The 20675-nt window shown below is 41.5% G+C and overlaps 1 protein-coding gene across 3 annotated transcripts in view; it reads left to right on the forward strand.

The window, feature by feature from the left end:
* PCDH15 (protocadherin related 15) overlaps positions 1-20675 on the forward strand; it is a 637965-nt gene that overhangs the window by 106279 nt on the left and 511011 nt on the right. For all 3 annotated transcript variants that reach the window (XM_039719696.1, XM_039719693.1, XM_039719694.1), the window contains one exon: positions 12676-12911. The gene's annotated coding sequence lies outside the window, so the exon portion shown is untranslated. The remainder of the gene's footprint in view (positions 1-12675; positions 12912-20675) is intronic.

Genomic DNA, 20675 nt, shown 5'->3' on the forward strand with positions numbered 1-20675 from the left:
ATTGATTCTTCTCCTTGCACAGGTGGAATGTTCTGTTATTGTTCCAAGAGTGGGTTTTAATAATCTTTTTTTTTCTATGAAGTGGATAGGAGAGATTAAGAGTGTGATTTGGGAAATTTGCCATCTTGGTATGAAGTCTTAATTTGAGTGGCACTGTGCATTTGTGCCAGTAGGGAAAATGCACCCTGAATAACACAGGTGCTACCATCATTCTGTGCATTTTACTGCAGCTTAGGTGTGAAAGGAGCTGCAGAAGCACTGAAATGTGAACTGTTCAGGCTCTCTTAGCCTTGAGCAAATTTAAAAACTTGGCATTGAATTTGAGCTGGGAAGTCCACTACAGCTGCGAGGTTGCTTTTTGCGTCTTTTCTTGCCATTTTATTTCAACATTTCTTCTGAATTTGAACACAAATCATGAATTGCAAAGCTCTGTTCAAATAGGTTTATGAGTATCAGGATTTGGGTTGGGAAGGGTAAAGGAGCATTTCTGCAATACAGGGCACTGGAGCTCCTCACTAGGGCCATAACTGGTCTCTGAGCTGCTGGTTCTTACTCTTAGTTATAAATGTGATTAAACAATGAAACAAAACAGGGGTTTTACTTCAGCTTTTTTTTCCCAACTGCTCCTTTCTTTTCACTGCCTTCTCTCTCTTCCCTGTGCTGCTCCCTCAGGTTGGTAAAGGGAGTTTTCCTCCAGTTCTCAACTGCCCCAATGCTCTTCTTTATGAAGAGTAAGAAACATAATGATCTGTTCCCTTATTGCCCAAAATTTATCAGTCTAAAAGGCTGCACCCAGTCAAATTAGTCTGTAGTTTCTCTAGTGGTGTTAAGAACAGGCCTATGTGGATATGTGTAATTATAATAAATACAGGGCAACATCAGCCTGGACTCACAAGTGGGGGTATTTCCATAGGAAGTAGTGGAAAGATCATTCCTAGGCTTGAAAATCTGATTGGAATTTCAACATTGTGCTGGAAAGAGAAACAGAAGTGATTTGAGGGTGCTTGATTTGCTGTAAGACAAAAGCAGATTATCCATTCTGTTGAAGGAAAAAAGGCATGAAGTGATTCAATTCAACTTCTGTGGGCACGTGAGCTTAGGGATGATGTGAGGCTGAAGGACTCTTCACTCTGGGAGAGGAAGGCACAAGGAGGCCTCTTTAATGGGAGCCTGAGAGACTCTGATTGCAAATAAAAGCTGAATTTTTAATAGCTATGCTGAAATAATCACTGCCAGAATTTACCAAATGACGATGTGCTGCTTCCCCCACCAGCAGTCATTGTAAAAAATTAAGGCATTCACTGCCTTCATCCTTCTCATTCCCAGTGGATAACAGGAAGAAAATCTGTCCCCAGTGCTCTCAAAAAGTTAATCCAAGTTGGTTGTAATGAGGAATTCTGCTTTTTACAGATGGGTAGCTCTTTGAGAAATACATACCTCTATATTAATATATATATATATATATACTATATAATATATATTATATATTATTATAGCACATCTAATAATATATTATACATACAATTATAGTATATATATAATATTATAATAAAGGTCTTATCTCTGTGAGAAAAAATAAAATAATAAAAAAACCTAAGTATATCCATTGATCAGCAGTTGGACCAGGAGAGGTTTCCCAGTGTGCTCCATCCAGAGTATGATTCTTTTCAAACTGAGTGTGTTGATCTTGCTTGTGTCCTTACAACCAGATAGTGAAGGCATTCATTTTTATGTGTTTTGAACAACAACAGAAGATAAAATATTAACATCTTAAATTACTTGTGATAGAGACAAGTGGGAAGGTTCTGTTGGTATGAAGTTGGTCCTGTTTTCTCTCCCTGGCACCATGAGGGAAGATGGACAGCAATCTCCCCTTAGCACACACATTCCTTTTTTTGGAATCACAGAATATCCTGAGCTGGGAGGGACCCACAGGGATCATCAATGTCCAGCTCCTGTAAATGTGATGTGGCCATCAAATCATGTGGGAGCAAAGCTCTTTTTCATTTCTTGCAACCCAAGTCACAGGGTCAATAAATCATGAAATGGCTTGAGAGATGAGGGGATGTTTGTAGGACAGGCATAGAAATAGAAAATATGTATGTATGAGAGGCAGGCAGTGGGTTTTTTTTATGTTAATTAAAATACAATGAATTTCAATTGCTATTTGCATTTGAGCCCTCATTGTCCTGCACTTTAGAGTGATTCTTCATCTCTATTATCCATGTGAGGTTATTAATGATATGGCTTGGACACCCTGCCTTATTAACACTGCAAGAGTTACTCCTTTTCTCTCCGTCTGGCAGTGTGGGATATGAAATAGGCCTGGCAATATCACAGAATCCCAGCAAGGTTTGGGTAGGAAGGAACCTTAAAGCTCATCTCATTCCAGCGCCCTGCCATGGGCAGGGACACCTTCCACTATCCCAGGCTGCTCAGGGAATGAACAGGATAAAATTTTTGTAGACCTGGTTTTTAAAGAAAAAAAGAAAAATTAATCCTCGGTGCATACTTGGTTTAGTAGCAGGTTAAACAGGCAGTTGACAGAGGGGTGCCTTCATTTCAAAGAAATGAGTGCATCTTTTGAAGGGAATGCTTGCACTAATCATGAATTTAGGATAGGTAAATGCATAGATAGGAGCTGTGTGGGGTTTGTAATAATTTCCCCTTCATCAAGGCATTCCAACCAAGAAGTCAGAAGGAAAAGAACAAGGGAAAGAAATGGCACAATTACCAGTTAATTTAAAGTAACTAAAGTGCATTAGGCCCAGTCAAATGAACCATTTAATTTTTGTTCCTTCTTGTTTGTAATCTCATAAGTATGAGTCATTGAAAAGCCAGTCTGGCTCGGTACACTGCGTGCTGCTTTATAGTCCTTGCTCCTTGCCAGCATAAGCATTTCCTTGTTAATGTTTCACATCTGTTCTTTGTAATTCAGTGATTATGTGCAGGCCTCTGAGTCCTCCTTGTTTGTTTTAAAAGGACAGCGGGAAGCTTCGCTTGCGTGAGATTAAATCAACGTCTGTGATTTATCCAAGTTTGGGTGTCCTGGGCTGCCTCTCTGCTGCTTTGGGTAAAGGAATATTTTTAGCAGAAGATGAAAACGGGGATGGTTGGAGAAAAGTCATAATCTGCAGTTGGAATCAGCTGAATGTTTCAGAATTAAGTTGGCAAGTGGCTGCTGGAGATTTATACAGCTCCCTTATCAGTCACGCTCAGGCTCCTTGCAAGCATTTCTGATGGGGTTTTTTTGTTTTATCCAGTATTCAGGGAGCAAGGTTTCCTTCTGTGGGGATCTACATCTGCACAGACACAGGGTATTCATGTCCAAACAAGAATATCAGTGCTCAGTAGAAATCCTCCTCACAGCTGATGTTATTGGCCATTCAGAACTATAGAAAGTGGAGGCATCCTGTAGTTTAGGTGACTGATTGCATATAATAATATGCAGTATGGGAGGGCAAATGATGTGAAAATAAATTAGTTGCCTGGTTTGTAAATGCTTTAATACCTTCTGTCTTTCTGAGGTGCTCAAATACACAAAAGGGCAAACACAATCAGATAACTGAATAATTATGAACAGTTTTACTGAAGCACATAATAAGCTTTCAGGTGTTATAGAGGGAGGTTTATTATTTACAATAGAGTGGAACCAAGAAAAACAAATCTGTTTGTGCAAAGCTTTGCAATTGCAATTAAAATCTTACATGAGACTGGAGTCTGGTTTTGAGCTCTGTTAAAGATATCTGGGTAACCTTGAGCAGATGAAATCTCTAGCCTAGAATTTAGATGCTGGGCTATGAGAGGCAGGGACCCTGCAAGGGGAGACCCTACATCCTCATCCAAGCTGTCTCTGTTTCACATGGGCTCAGTGTTTGCTCATTCTCACGTGTCTGTGTGTTCACCAACCTTTGGTGCTGACTCGGGTGAAGATCCAGGGGCTGCCGATGGGATCACGAAATTGTCTTCATTAACAGAAAGGATGAGGGGATGTGCCAGTCCTAAAAGGGAACAAAGGGCACTTGGGTGAAGATTGGGGTAGGGTTGGGGGCAGAGATCACAGAGGAGGATCAGGGACAGCACCAGCCTGGGGTGCTGCTGGGTCCAGAGTGTCCAGGTGGTCTTGGTGGGGTTCACCAGTGCAGCCACAAACCAGTTCTGCAGTTCCCTCCAGAGATGGAACACTCCAGCTGCCTCTCAGCCACCCTGAGCTCAAGATAGAGAGTTCTTCTCTTTTCCTACTTTTCTATCATTTTTAGGGTTCTTCCCTTGGAAAGCAGCAGGACAGTGTGAGTTTAGCTCAAGAATATAATAAAAATTCTTCAGCAAGCTCTCTCAGACTGGCAGCTGGGAAGCCAGAGGTGTATCCAGGAGGTATGGCTTCTACATAGATGTTGAGTCCTTTTAGACTCTTCCCATGGGAACTCATGGAACTTGGAGCAAAGTTCCTCTGCCTAATCACAGGCCATGCAGGAGAGTCCCCAGCCTTTTGTTTGTCTGGAACTGCTGTGGGTGCTCTGATCCTGAGGCTGGGCTGTCACTCTTTGCTCTGGGTGTGCCACACCTCTCTCATCCCTCTGTGAGACACCAGGTTTCAGCTTTCTTTCCCATCCTTAAACCCTGTCTAAGTCCCTGATACACTTGTTGAGGTGGGGGAGTCAGAATTACGTGCAACAAGTTTGCATTGTGGATTTTACCAAGAAACACTTGATTTTCCCCCCTGTTTTCTATTCTTTTATTTTGCTTTTTTAAGTGGCTGTCAAGGAGTCTGAACCAATTTCCTCCCAGCATTAATAGTTGCAGCCCCACGTTGCTGCTCCTGCGTATCAGCATGCAGCAGGTATCCATCATTTGTTTGGAAAGCCAGGATGTTCCCCTCGGGTCCCTGACTCCACATCTCCTCCTGCTGCCTCCCATCCATCACGGTGATTGCTCAGACACTGACTCAGGGAAGGTCCATCTGCACATCCCTGCAGGTGGCTCTCAGCATCCCTGCCTGGACTTCCTTTGTCTCATCCACAGAATGTCACCTTCCCAGCCTCTCTTTTCCCAGACTCTTTCTGGCTTTTTGGGCAGGACAGCTCCTGGCTTGGCTGGCCCTGAGCACTCATCTCCCCATCTTCAGTCCCCACCTCCATAAACACTTATTTACCCATGCAAACACCCCAAATTCCCTCCAATATTTTTTATAAATGGAGGCATTGTTGACATTTGTGGAGGATCTTGGATGCGGAGTTGATGATGAAAACACATTTCTCCTATTACTGATGCAAGATAAATTTTGATTTAGTGATTATGTCTTCCTTTAAATTATCCTGTATGCCAGGGATATAATAGCTTCTGGTTTATGGTATTTTAAACTGTAATATGGCTTTGATTCCATCATGTTTTTGAGGCTTTATGATTACAATAAAAAGGGTCTTGTAAAATTATTTATATCTGTAATACACATTTCCTTTTACAGAGGGGCTGTTGACATCCTCCACTGTAGGGTTCAGTATTCTCACACAAAACGGATTTAATTTTGTTTCTTATCCAAGTCATCACATTAGATACAGAGTGCACATTCTTCTTCTCTTCATGATATTTAGGGTTTTTTACACCTAAACTGACATTTAGATAGAAAGAATAAATTTACTTGGCTCTTTCTCAATATCCTATGAGAGGCTGCATCAGAAATCACATTTAGAACACTGACATTTCCAGCAACAATACCTGTATTGTAAACCCACTGGATATGTTGACAAAATCAAATTTGCTTAGGAAAACACGTATGAAAATTATTTGCAATAAAAGCAGGGAGAGGGGAGGGGCATTAGCACAGCTCTGCCAACCCCACCCCCTGAGCAGCTCAGTCAAATCTGGCATTTCCCTGCTGAATTGACTGTGTCAGAGTTAAGGCTGGAGAAATGCCAGAAGATTATTTGAAGTCTCTCTTTGAATCCGGGATGTGGAGGCACCAGGCAGAGGATTCCCTGCAGATGAGGAGCAGGAAAGCTGCCTATGCAGCAGACAGAGAAATCATCACTTGTAGCACAGGGATAATTTTAGATTCTCTCAACCTGGTGAATAGACTCAATATAGAAGATATTAATTGCTGGTGCAGTCAGAAGTATTGAGAAAGTCTAGGTTTGCAGCCATGATTCATGGAGATTTAAATAATGTGAATTTTGATCATTGCTTCCAGTAAAATTCAAGTTAAATATCACGTTAGAGATCAATTCTGTGCCTTTGCACCCAGCTGCCTTTATAAAGTGTTTATAAGCTGACTAAACACCACAACCATAGGAGGAGACTCCTTAATCTTTAATATTTTGTTTACTTCAGACTGCTGACAGCTAAACTTAAACCCTTCAAACTTAGCTCAGAATGAGGTTTGTTGGGGGTGTGCCTGCAGGAAACCTCAATATTTATTTTGATTCATTGCAACATGGATTTAAAGTTCCAATAAGAAAAGGTGTAATGGACAGTTTTATGTCAGTTTGCGAGAGGTTAAATATTTTCAGGTGGGGTTTATTTTTTTTGGGTTTTTTTTGGGGGGGGGGGTTGTTTTTTTTGTTTTGTTTTTTGTTTTGTTTTGGGGTTTTTTTCCCCTTTGGGTTTTTTTGTTGTTGTTGTCATTCTTTGGTTTGGTTTGGGGTTCTGCTTGTTTGTTTTTTTAATGGAATTCTGGCTCCAGGTTAAACTCTTCCTCTGAATATAAGTCAGAAGCAGGAGACATACTCAGAATGTTGAAATGCAATAAAAATTGTGGAGCCCAACTCTGAGATTTCCTTTAAAAGCTTTAACTTGTGTAACTTTGGTGGTTTGTGTTCTGTGTGGAACACAGCACATTTAACAGAGGAAATACTGAATATTCTTGTGGTGCATTTCATGCTGTTCTTGAAAACTTAATTTTTCCTTGTCTTGCTGCTTTTCAGGTGTTCAGTCACAGAGCAAACCAAGTGTATCTATATTTATGTACACAGCCATCCCATGGCTCTGCCTGGGCTCTTTGGAAACTCTGTCATTTATTGCTGTTTGTGAAGCAGAAAATTGCTGGGGTGTCTGAGGTGCAGCTCTTAATTCTGTGAGGGGCACGAGGAGAAGTGAGCTGGTCATGCCACTTGAGGGGATGTGGCTGCACAGCTCTGGATTTCTCTGTAAAATGGGTTATGACTCAGCCTGCCTCAGCTGTATCTCAAAGTTTTTAATTCATTTCAGTATTCTTCAAGGGAAAGTCTCAAATTTCTAAGCATAAAACAGACAATGTGCAATGGATTTAAATTAAAATACCAGCATATGTTCAGATCTAGAAGGTATTTGAAACCAGGTACACCTGAAAACCTTTGCCTCTGCCTTAAACAACTTCATAGGCTGACTGGAATTTGTTATTCCTAAATTGCACAGCAGCAGACTAGAGCAAAACCATTGCCATGAAACATTTAAATACCATGACAACCTTGATTATGGAATTGCATTTTCTGCTTTTTCTGGCAGGGTGGGGGGCCCTGGCACAGGGTGCCCAGAGCAGCTGTGGCTGCCCCTGGATCCCTGGCAGTGTCCAAGGCCAGGCTGGACAGGGCTTGGAGCAGCCTGGGACAGTGGAAGGTGTCCCTGCCCATGGCAGGGGTGGCACTGGATGGGCTTTAAGGTTCCTTCCAGCACCATTCCATCTGGGATTCTGTGAAGGACAAATCTGTGACAGATCCCTTTAACCAGACCCAGGGCATTCACATGTACTCAGAAAAGCTTAAAGCATAGCCCTGGCATTCATATTTCTGCTGGGGCTGGAACTGAACCATTTCCTCACATAGAGAGTTTCACAGCAGATGATGTGCTCTGAGGAATTCCTGGAGTTTCCAGGTGAAATTTTTTACCAGTAGGATTTCTCTTAAGAAGTGTGAATATTAGGAAGACAATTCCCATGTGTATGAACAGGATTCTGCTTCACAGCTTTAGTTAAAAACTCAGGCCTAGCTTGGAGTTAAAATGGGAGAAATATTGTAACAGATCTGTCTAATTTCATCTGCTGCAACCCCCAGCTCAACACCCTCTTCATCTGGGCAATTATTAACCAGATTATTTCAAAATACACTAATCCAAGTAAACTCTTTTATCTGTGCCAACTGAAAATATAAGTACTGCTGTATTTAGTTGTAAAAATGAAGTATTTCTGTAGTTGCACTGACTGGTGCTGTTAGTCAAGCATTAATCAAATAGATATATTCATTTTTGTGGCTTTGTGGGGGGTTTGTGGTGCAGCAAAGAACAGATGATGGTAAGGAGAACCTGGAATCTGGAGTTGCTCTAGATGGAATGAGTTAAATAAGAAATCCAGTATAGAGGTTTGGTCACCTCTGAGGACAACTAGATCATTTGGCTTTTTTCTGCTGATGAATCTCTTTACATTAAGATGAAGAAAGCCTTGGCTTGAAGCAGATGTGTCAGTGATGAGCTGGCACTCTGGGAGGGAGATGACTTGCCAGAAGACAGGCTTGGAGAGGAGAACAAAGAGGAGATGTAGGAACTGAGTCACAAAAGTGCTCCTGGAGAAGATTTCTTCCTATGGAGCTGCAACTCTTTACTGGGGTTTGGATCCCATCACCAGGGTCTGCCCCTGGTCATGTCCACATCTCATTTCTGAGCAGGACAAGAATGGTTTGTTGGTTTAAATAGTTTGTTCTGATCTCAGGAAATCTCTTCACAAGGCTCTGTTTCCCTGATCTGAAAACATCCCTGGGTTCCCCCCGAAATGAGGTTCATTCATTGGCATTGGGAAACTTTCCTTCCTCCTTACAGCTGGTAATGGCTCAGAAAACAAATTAATTAGAGGCTACTGGAGTAGTGATTGGTGCAGTTCTGTTACAACTGAATCCTGGAATGTCACCAGGCTTAATGAGATGATTTGTCTCTACCAGTTTTGGTAATTTATATCCATTAACCTTTTACTTTAAAATTATTCACATTATTGTATGTCTTCTCATAGGAAACACCTTCATTAATACAGTCAACTTTGTATAGGAAAAATATTCTGATATTAAATATAAAATATTCCATATAAATGATATATAGATTTCTATATTCTGATATTATATTTAAAATACATTTTAAATATTCTGAACTTTGGATTGGTTTATTTGGAACACTTTTAGCCAGTTGTTTTGGTCCCCTGCTCTTTGAACCTTGGCAACTCTCATCCTTAAATTTGAGAGTTTTAATGCGGTTTCAGTCAATTTTAAATATATGCAGTGCTTTTGTACCACGAGCAGAGTTAAGAATTGCTCTAATTAGTATGTTCATAAATGTTAATGAACAGGCACATAGTGAAACATTCTGTGCTGTATTTACTGGGGTACAAAGCACATGTATTTCCCATTTGGGAACCCCAGTCTGCAAAGTGTAAGTGCAAAGTATTTTAAGTTAAAAATGGGCATCCTTCAATTTTTTCCCCTCGAGTCCTGCAAAGTGATTTTGTTAATTTTTTATTCTCCCTTTTAAGATGAATGACCCTACCTCTGAGTTTTTTTTTCTGGTGCTTTACATGATTTCAGCAATCCTTTTTAATTAACTGGAGCCCTTTATGTGCAGGACATGTATTTGATGGAAATAGGAGAGGATGGGGCATGCTGTACTTGGATTCTGAATCATAAAGCAATTTGATGGTTTAATTAAGCTCGCACCTCTGGATTTAGTTGAGACTTTTGAACCTTTGCACTTTGCAGGCTCCTTAACCTTTTATCTCCTGCCCAAATTTCTTGTTCTGGGGTGAGTTTTCTGGGATTTTCTTAACCACATTCTTGCTGAACCCAAACCCTTGAAGGAGAAGAAAAGATGGATCAGACAGGGAACTCTGGTAGGTGAAAACAGGGAAGAAGAGAAGTTTTTGGAACAAATGCCTTAATATTAGAGCCTCTCTTTCTTCCCACACACATGAGGTACACACTTACTGCTCTGGAAAACAGAGGAGAAGTATGCTCACATGTAGATTTGATAGAGAAAATGCTGGAAATATAATTAAATTACTCCTTTTTTAATATATTATTTGAATTCCTGGAGATTTTCAGGTGCTTCAGTACTGCGTAGATCTCTGCTTCTCCTAATTTCACCCCTTTCATTTATTTTTCTCCTTACACGCAATTTAATAAGGCAACTTGGTGGTCCTGCAGTGTGAGATTCATGGTTGGCTTGATCTTGTTTTTCATTTTTCTAATGGATTTTCCTCCCTAGTGCTGCTTTTTCTCCCCCAGTCCTTGACATATTCCAAGGAGCTCTTGCTCACCTCTGAATTCTTTATTAATGTGAGCACACTGGAGCGGGGGAAGATTGCCAGCGACGGGAGGAACGCTGGGCTAAATGTCACTTGTCTGAGAGCAGCTCCTGTGCAATTGGTGCTGCTTTCTCTTTGTCACCAGGGAGGAGAGCAGGGAATATTTGTGATAGGAAGTGAGTCTTGCAGAGCCAGCCTTTGTTTTGGGGAGGAATCTTTCTCTTTGAGCTGCACAGCCTGTACTTCCAGGGGGATCCACATCTGTGTGTGTGCATTCTGTACAAGGGCTGGAATCAAAGGGTTCTTTTTGGAAGTTAGGAATCCAAGCATTCAGAAGTTCTGGCTGTACCATTTCCTTTGTTCTTCCCCCTTTGGTGTTGAGCCTAAGGCAGGAGCAAAGGAGTGATTCCAGATGGTTTCATGGTAAATCTGTGCATCAGAGGTGAATTAATTCTGCCTCCATAACTCCAACACTGGTGTTTCCAGCACCTTCACTTCCTACATGTGCTTTTTCTGGGTAGCTTTGTTTCAGAAGCTTTAGAAAAGTTCTGGTTTGTACTGGAGCATTTCCTGCTTTGGAGCAGGATTAGCTTTCTCCTGACGTGTTGCTCAATTTCATGAGTATTATAATTTGAAACATGTGACCTATGGCTGAGGGATGTTGTGTGCTGTCAGTGGCTCCAGGTTCCTTCACATCCAAGGGGATTATTGTTCTTCAACACCAGCTCCTTACACAACCATCTCTACTGATCCCTATGACAAAGAATTAAAGAACTTATTTCTGATCAGATTTCTTATTAATAAATTAATAAGAAATAGAATAATAGTAATCTTATATATTAACTCCAGAATGTTTATAGCAGTTTTAGAGTATTTGTGGCTCTGATTTAGAAGATGAAGGTTTATTCCAGCCATGATTTCCTGCATGGTTAAAGGAACTCCACTGTTCTACCCTGCTTCCTTCCCAGCCAAACTCATCCTATAGGTTGTATTCCCAAGGCTTTCAGCCATGGCATTGCACAGACTTTTTGGGCCAAATTTTATCATATTTATCTATAAAAAGGATTTAATTGTTTTGGGTTTTTTTTATATTAAGAAAAAGTTTTTTTTTTTTCAAACAATGAGAGCTGTTGGTTCAGATCATTCTCTTCTTCCACCTTTGTTGGTGCAGCTGCTCCAGCTCTGCTGCTCATCTCGAGGCTCCTGTGCCTGCTGCAGCTCCACAGGCTGGTGCTGGGGCTGGGTGCAAATCATCATCTGCCGATTAACTGGATATTACAAACTCCTTCCAGTGGGTTTCACTTAGTTTTTCCTAGAACCTATTACTGTTGAGAAATGCGGGCTTCTCTGATGTTTTAAAGCAATTTAGGCTTGCAATTTTTATATCTTACTGGTATTTTAATTTGAAAAATAAACCTTACACTTTATATTTTCCTTAGTATTTTAGAACCTCTTCCCAAAATGTGAATATTTAAAGTGCTCCCTTCTTCTGATGAGAAGAGACAACAAACATTCCTGTTGTGTTTTCTGGTGAAATTCTGGTGCATGCTCTTGAACCTTTCTTTAAGATCATTTGGTGTTTGTTGAAGACACATAAGGTTTTAAGGTGTAATTAATGAAGAGTGGAAGAGTTTAGGGGCTTTTTGTTCTCATCTGAGGCACAGAGCAATGAGCTCTTTTTCTAGGAAATATTGCTGTAAGGTTTGGAATAGGATGATCTTCAAGGTCCCTTCCAACCTAAACCATTCTGGGGATGGTTTAGGGGATTGGTTTGAACCAAAACCATTCTGGGATTTTTGTAGCTGTTTACTGCCAATCTGAAATACCTAGAAAGAGGCTGAGGGAGAAGAAGAGCCAAGTCCTTTCTTTGATCTTAAGAGCCACTGCTGTTTTGGAAGGCACTTCCTTTGGGATGATTCTCTGCACAGCAGCTGTTCTGTCCCAGCTGTGTCACATCCCAGGTCTGGCTGTATAGTAGAAACAGGTGACCCCCCAGCAGGGAATGATTGGCATCTGACTCCATGATTCAGAATGCTGAGCAATTGCTTTATTAACACTATACTATATTACATTAATACTATATTATATTGAAGAGATACTGTACTACAAAGAATACTAAAGAAAAAGCCATGGCTGTCTCGAGACAGCCAGGACACAGCTTTGACCCAGCAGGCCAATTAATATAAACAACCATCACCAGAATCCAATTAAGAACTCCCTTCAGGTAAGCAATCTCCATAACACATTCCACATGTGCAAAAACAACGGGAGCAGAGACTAGAGATAAGAATTGTTTTCTGTTTCTCTGAGGTTCCTCCCTGCGATTTGGGAAGTTGTGCCTGCCTGCTCTCTATGAAGAGAGCTGTGCCTATGTGGTTATGCCTTTTGAGCTGTCTCCACTCTTATCCTGGCTTTCTCTCCCACAGAGCATGGGCTTCTCCCTGCCTGCAGCACCAGGAGGAGCCTGCTGAGCGAGCACAGGGGCAGGACAAGTGAGGTGGTCTGGGATGATGCCCTGGGTGCTTCTGCACGGCCGTGGAATAAGGTGCAGCTGACAAGCAAGGCTGGGGGAGCTGTGGAAGGAAAGAGCCCAGAGGAGAACAAGGAATACAGCGCAGCCAGCTGGAGCTTTCCTTGGAAGACACACAGCCAGGGCTGAAAGGTGAGGGACTTTCTTTAATTTCATTTTTTGGGTAGCTGTTGGATGCAGGGAATACACTTTTTTAATAACAAAGGAAACAATCCCAGGATCCCTGAGGCTGGAAAATCCTTGCCAGCCCATGGAGTCCCAGCTGTGCCCACTCCCAACTTTCTCCCCAGCCCAGAGCACTGAGTGCCACGTCCAGCCCTTCCTTGGCCACCTCCAGGGATGGGCACTCCACCAATGTCCCCCTTCTAATTCCTGAGTACCCTTTGCAGGGAAAAATTCCTCCTGCTGTCCAACCTTGTGATTTGTCTCTAATATATATATCTTTATTAAAGTTAACCAGGGAATGGTAGGTGTTAATTTGCTTAAGTTTAGTAAATTTACCTAATGTTTAATTTTATGTTGGTTCTTGTGATCAAATATCCTGGGAATAAAAATTTCTAAGGAGCTGACTCTTACCTGAGAGGTTAGAGGTGCAGAGATTGAATGAAATGCTTGGATACTGGAGGAAGATTGGAATGACAGAGAGGAGCAGGGCAAGATCCTTGTAGGATGCTGAAATCAGATAAATACAGAATGGAAATGGAGAGTAAGAATGAAGTTTTCAAAAGTAGCTTGAAGATGAGATCATTTATCACATTACTCTATGCTTTTAAATCACAATTCTGTAGCATTCAAGAAATGCCACGTGGGGCTGGATAAAACATTCCTTAACTAGGGTTTGCAGAGAATATCCAAACACATGAGAGTAATGTTCCCTTCCAGCCCTTTCTTATCTGTTTGCAGCTGATGGAAAGCATCCTTTTCAGGGCTGAAATTGTGGATAAAATTGTAGCTGGCAATTAGTGGCAATTAGAAAGAGAGTGTGAATTGTCTTCCATGCATACGAAACAGAGCTGCTCTTGTTGGGTTTTAAAAGGGAAACATCTGATGTGGGAGGCACAGGTTGGGTAATTTTCCAGGTGTGACATTTAAGTATTTGCTCATCACACAGCTGCCTGAAAGGGTTCCTGCCCTGCGGGGAATGGGGGGTTATTAAATGTTGCAATAGATTTGCAGTTTGTGTTCTTGATCATCTCAGCAGTACAACCTGACCTTTATTTGTGCCATCACCTAAAACTTGATGTAATTAATTCCAGTGCATAAGATTACTGTACTCACATCTGTTTCCTTTGTCAGCCAGCCTGGTTAATTAACATTTGTGCTGGTGATTCTCAGTGAAATCTCCAAATATATTCAAAAGACAGCATTAAATAGTTTCTTTCTGGTTTTTCTTTTCTTTGTTTTGTTGTCTTTTAATATTATATGTTATGTTTTAGCACATTCTCTCCTAGTTGATACTCCCTCTTGGTTGAGTAAACAGAGAATAAAATTGCTGTGGGGTTTTTAGGGTTCTACCTGTGCTTTCAGTTACAAGGGGTAGTCAGCAATAAATTCTCCTTTGTGGCAAGAGTGGAGTAGCAAATCCTTCCCAGCATCATCAACTAATGGAAACTTGCACACAAAATTCCACAGGTTGATCCTGTTGCTTGGTAGGTTCCTGTGCTAGGTTAGGTGTTATCTAGGCAGAAAATTCCTGTATTTTTGTGGAGACAACAGGTTTACAATCAACCTACACAGGAAGTTTTAAACTGCTTTTTATGTTTCTGTTTAAGAACATATCCCAAAATCACTCTCATTTACAAAGTCAAATGATGACAGAGAAAAACCAGAAAATTCAAATGGAACAGGCTGATGATTATTTATAATTTACATTTTACTTAATTTTGTAAGGCCTAACAAGGATTAAACTACGTCTAGGTCATATTTGTGCAAATTGGCAAACATCACGGAATTCTGTCAAGTTCTTGTAATTTTTCTATTTAACATTGCAGGTGTTGTTCTCTTATAAATTTAAATGGAAAGAAAAATGCTCAAAAATAGGAAACTTTTAAAATATTAATTCTATTTTAGTGAGACATGCTTAACTAATTGAAGGAATTGTTAGCTCACAGGTGATCCAGAAAGGTCTTTCACATGGTCTGTTTTCAGTACTGCTCTTATTTATTGCAACCGCTACAAGTAAAAATGATACCTCAGAAACTCCGAGTTGCAGCAATCTTTTGGAATAATTCTTTTCCCAGGTGTTTTCCAGTGTAGCCTTCTGTAATCTATACCACACTGTAGTGGTTTTGGTTTTGTTAATTTGAGATTTTGATAATTTTGAGATTTCTTTTTGAGCTATAATTTTGAGATTGAGATTTTGAGATTACTGACTGTACTTGTAAGTTACACAGAAGTTTACATTACTTCTGTAGATACCTTCCATACAATACCACACACATATAAAAAAAAAAGGTGAAAAGCAATTATGCTAAAATCAGTTTTCAATCGTGTAAATAAAATGTTTATCTCATGCTGTACTCAACCAAACTCTTTGAAATGCTGGCTGGATTGTGGTGTTCCCTCAGCATTAGCTGTGATTTGCTCTCCAGTCCTAGGGAGGATTGGAGTAGGAGCTGTAGAAAACAAAAAACTTGTGCCATTATTTTTCATCCCTTCACAAGTGCTCTTTCTCTCAGGTTAACTCAGGCAAATGTGGTAAATTATTTCCAAAACTCTTAAGTTGTTGTTTTCTTCCATCCTCAAATGAAAAGCCTCCACTTCTTCTGGAGGGCAGACGTAGCAGCAAAGCTATTCCTTGTATTTATTTAGTGTAGAATGATTGCATGGCTGCTCAGCTCCTACCTTCAACTACATTCAGCTTCTAATTAAAAAAGAAAAGAAAAATAACCCAACCTTTATGTGTGGAAGTGCCTTTTTGCTTTTCATCCCTAATTGAATTCACAGGGTGTTGAAAGAGAAAACGCTGTTATGAATATTGGCCCTTTTGCAGGCTCAAGGGCTGAAGTCTCATCTTGAGCTGGTTATAAAAGCAGTGTTGCAGAAAGCTCCTCAAGTGGTGGCTGATAACCTATGAGCATTTACTGGCATGTGGATTACACACCTCTTCCTTAGCTTTTCTCCCTTCCCCAAAGCTGGCAGTCACTTTAGATTTACATGGAGATTTCCTGGAAACTTTTTATTTCTTAGCAGTGGCACCTATGCTGATGTCTGGAAGCTTGATTGGAATCAATAAATGTAATGAGTAGTAAGATTAATTCTCCCAGCACTCCAAAATCTTTTGGCAGTTGCATTAAACTTTCAAACCCTGTATAAATTTCTCAAGCAAATTTATTTAGTGAACTCCAGTTATGGCTGTCTTGGACAATACATGAATGCAATAAAAGTGTGGTTCAGGGGAGGGAAGGTTGGGGAGGGAGCAGGTGCTCAGTGCCCAAAGTCAGGGGAGCAGCAAAGTGTGGCAGTAGTAAATCACATCTCATGGGCTCCATTTGGAAAGAGAACATTCCTGAACTCGCTGCAGCACATGGGAATATTTTTTTGGTCATTTTTATTTTCATTGAATCATGGAATGGATTGGAAGGGACCTTGAAGGACATCTCACTCCTGCCATGGGCAGGGACACCTTCCACTATCTCAGGCTGCTCCAAGCCTGGCCTTGGACACCTCCAGGGATCTGGAAGCTGCTCTGGGCACCTTGTGCCAGGGCCTGCCCACCCTCCCAGGGAACAATTCCTTCCCAATATCCCATCCATCCCTGCCCTCTCTGGCAGTGGGAAGCCATTCCCATGTCCTGTCCCTCCATCCCTGTCCAAGGTCAGGCAGGATAACCTGCTTTAACCTTCCCTTCAGGAAAGTTGCTCTGTCACACAGTGAGTCAGGTGTAACCAGATAAAGTGGTGTTACAAAACCTGAGAGGGATTCCATCCCTCAGACACTTTGAGGATTGCTTTCTCTTTGAGACAGCTGAAAATGATCAGCTGCTATCCAGTCTGGAAGGGTCAGTTTTTCACTGACTCCTAATAACTCAGTCCTTCCATTTTTAGTTCAAGTCCATAGGTGGTTCTTGGGTTCCTCAGGAAATGAGATCTTTCTGAGCTGAAAAAATCCATGGTGAACAAACTGGTTTGACACTCTTTGCCTTTGCATACTTGAAATAATCAGTAGCAAGACAGAATACTCAAAATCCTGCTTTTATTTAAGCAGCTGTGGTGGTTAAATAGTGGATTTCACGTGTCAGAATGCAGGAAAAGTGATTACAGGCCAATAGCTCTGGGAGCCTCACAGTCTCCTGTATGATATCTAAATTGTCAAGAGCAATTGTTGCTGTTACCTTGCAATCATACTCTTGCTTTAGAAAGGAAGTTTTAACTGTTGGGGTTTTTTTTCCCTTTTTTTGAAGCATAATAATAGTACTATTTAGCACAAAAAAAATCTATTCTGGAATACACTGGCTGTGTATCCACTGAAGGTTTTGGTGCTCTTTGTGACAGGATTGCATGAAGAAATTTCCTTTGGCAGTGTTCATTATGCAGAACATAAAAGCTCTTGTGGTGTGCTGTAACCAGAAAGACAACATATAACAATATTAATAACTTTAATAATAATGTTTACACATTTATTTATTAATTCAATAATATAATCCTGATGTTTGTGATTTATCTGTATGATAAGGAGAGGGAAACCTGGTGGCCTTTGGTTTATTTGGTATTTTGCCAGAAAAATGTAAATTGGATGTGTGTATCTTATGAACACGTACAAGTCTCTCTGAAGGTGCCCAAACCTTAGAGTTAAAGTTTCTTTTAGGTGCCTTATAGACCTTGAAAGGCTGTAGGTTGTCTTCCATGGCATTTTTTCTAATTCCGGCTGTTGGGGTCACTATTAATAAAGATTTTCTTCCAAAAGAAATCTCTTCCAAAAGCACCAACCTGTCCTTGGCCTGTGCAGTGTCAGTTCTGTGTCTGTGGGATTCCAGACCTGTCAGCTTCCAACTGGATGGTGGGGGGGGGGTGTCTCTCAGACCTAATCAAAAGATTCTGTGATGCCCACTGGCAAACCTCTTGAGAAAACAATAACCACTTCTGACAGAGGTTAAAGGGAGGTTTTTTTGTACAAAAATCTCAATCTGGGGGTCTGTCAGAGACTCGAGGGCACTAATTTTCTTGCTGTTACAGAGCACAGGGATACACCTTGTCCAGCTCTTCTGATGACACACATCTGATGTATTTGTGCCCATTCAAGCCACCACCTTTGGGTGAATCCTCTGGGCTGAAGTGGCTTTTTGGGCAGCAGACAACAGGTGGGAATTTTGGAGAAGGATTCTCTATCAAGAGTTTTTGGCCCCGGATCCTCACCAGCACGTTTTAAAGAAGTTAGGGGGAACTTTAGCAGAGAAATCCTTCCATGAACAAATAATGGATTAGAAAGTAGAAAATGCAGGTTAAAAGCCTAGGATCAATCCTCATGAGGGAATGAGCTCACCAGTGGGGTGAGTAGCACATCAGGATCTCTGCTGTTCAGTGTATGCTGGAAAACAGGCTTCCTGTGGATCCATGAGGATATTCAGTGATGCCACAAAGTTGCTTTGGGGGTTCTGAAGGTGAGAGCTGACAGGGAGGATATGCAGAGGACCTCGTGAGAGGGATTGCTGTTAAAATGCCAAGTGAAATCCAGTGTAATTGGCAAAATATGCATGAGAGAGAAGTTACTCAGACTTCATCTCTGATCTTTGATATTCATCTCTGATTGTTGTCATTTGGGAGCAGGAGTTTGAATTTGCAGTAGGGGGTTCCATGAAAATGTCCAGCCAAGCAGAACCAATACATTAAAAATGGGCTGTGTGGAGAGTAAAGAGGAATCAGTTCTTGACTGCAGCTTGAAGGACCTCAGCTGAAGCTTGAGGAGCCAGGTCTCAATGCCAACAGGAGAGGGGAGTTTTCTCCCCTTGGACAATTCCGGGGGATGTTAGAAGCTCACACACACTAAAGGGAAGAGCAGATGTAGTTTTAGAGGAGAACCCCACTGTAAGTTACTGAGCATTGATAAAGACCTGGTCTGGAAATGATGGGGAGAAGGGTTCGAGGATGTGTGAGCTTTTTTTCTTTCCTTGTTCCACTGCCTTGGCTTGTTCTTTTGATGTGATTGAGGTGAAGACCTGGCCTACCTGGTTCTGGGAGGGCTGAGGTTGCTTTGCATGTTCAGCTGGAGCCTGAGGGCAGAGCTGATCATGGTCTGAAACTCCTCCCCAGGGCAGCTCCCATCCCTGCTCTCTGGGACAGGGACAGCACCCAGGAAATGCCTGGAGCTGTGCCAGGGCAGGTTGAGGTTGGATTTCAGGGCAAGGTTCTTCCCCCAGAGGGTGCTGGGCACTGCCCAGGCCCCCCATGGGAATGGGCACAGCCCTGAGGCTGCCAGAGCTCCAGGAGAGCTTGGACAGCATTCCAGGGATGCCCAGGGGGGGATTGGTGGGATCAGGAGTTGGATCAATGGTCCCTGTGTGTCCCTCCAAACTCAGGGTATTCCATGAACCCTCCAGCCTGCTCTGGTCTGGCTTTTCTAACTCCTGGCATCCTGCTGTTGTTGCCATGGGATCTGTCTGAGCAGCAGTAGGCCCAATATCCCACCATGCCCATTCCCCACCACAGCAGTAAATGTATTTTTATTGCTTTTAGTGGGTTCCGTGTCAGAAATGAGAGCTCATTTGGGATGGAGATGCCCCTGCAATTCCTCTGTGGGAGTGCAGGACTAAATAGGATGGGGTAACCTGAGGATTGAGCTCTGTTGATGAAGATTTCAAGTTATTATTTCTTCCTGCTGACTGCAGTTCATGGGAAGGGTTTTGACCGATGTGGAATGTGCCTTCAGGAATGTTCTCTCCAGCCATGTGGCTGGGCAGGAGTGCTCCCACCTTCCGGGGGTAAATCCCAAATTTACCCCTGGCTGGGGTTGGCACTTTGGCACACACCTGAATGGCACCTGGGGCTTACACAGGCAGACTGGCTCTCCTGACCCACAGGAAAGTCACTGATTTGGAAAATGTCATTCATCTCATGTAAGATTTTAGATTCAGGATGATGCTGCATTGTTTGACACTACAGAGAAAATACAAGATTGCTTATACCCTAAAGGTTAAACCCCTTTTCTGGTGGATGAATTTATCTTTCTGATAGCTTTATATGGTCTTTCAGACATGACAGAAGAGCCTGGTGCATTGGTTTGGTCTGGGGGCCTCTCTGTTGCTTGTGGGTCTAATATCTGCTCTTGACAAAATGTGAAATTTGAACTTGTCACTTTTTGTACAAGAAAATAGAGAAATTTCAAATGTTTTTTATTAAGTACAGTTCTTTCTCTACAGAGCTGACTGGTAAAAAGCCTGCTGGCAAAGGTCTTAGAGCAATCCTGACTGAGATCTCTGTCCCAGGACATATTCTTGGTCCAGTTTTGCATTTTCATGCCTAGATCACACCTCTGTTACCAACTCTGTTTACCTTAGAAAATAAACTTAACAAAAAAATTCCTAGAATGGTTTCAATTGGAAGGGACCATAGACATAATCTAGTTCCCGCCCCTAAATATATAAATATACAAATATGTAAATATATAAAATGAATATATTTAATTTTCCAAAGAAGCCAGTGCTTTTTTTGTGTACCTCAGACCTCTCTTGATGTATCAAATGGTTTAAATTCCAGCTTATAGGAAGTCCCTTAAGCAGGAAGGTTTTTTCCTCTATTTCAGTGCAAGCAGAATGTCAACAGAAGAGATAGCTCTTCTCACTCTGTTCAATAATGGTGTAAATCCTGTTGTGTCCTTGGGGCTCTCTTGGCATCTTGCTGAGAATAGAGGAGATGTTTCCTGCAGGAGAAGACTTTAACAAGGGGTATATGAAATACTTCA

This window comes from Passer montanus, unplaced genomic scaffold (assembly GCF_014805655.1).
Source record: "Passer montanus isolate IOZ18808 unplaced genomic scaffold, ASM1480565v1 scaffold42, whole genome shotgun sequence".
NCBI lineage: Eukaryota > Metazoa > Chordata > Aves > Passeriformes > Passeridae > Passer > Passer montanus.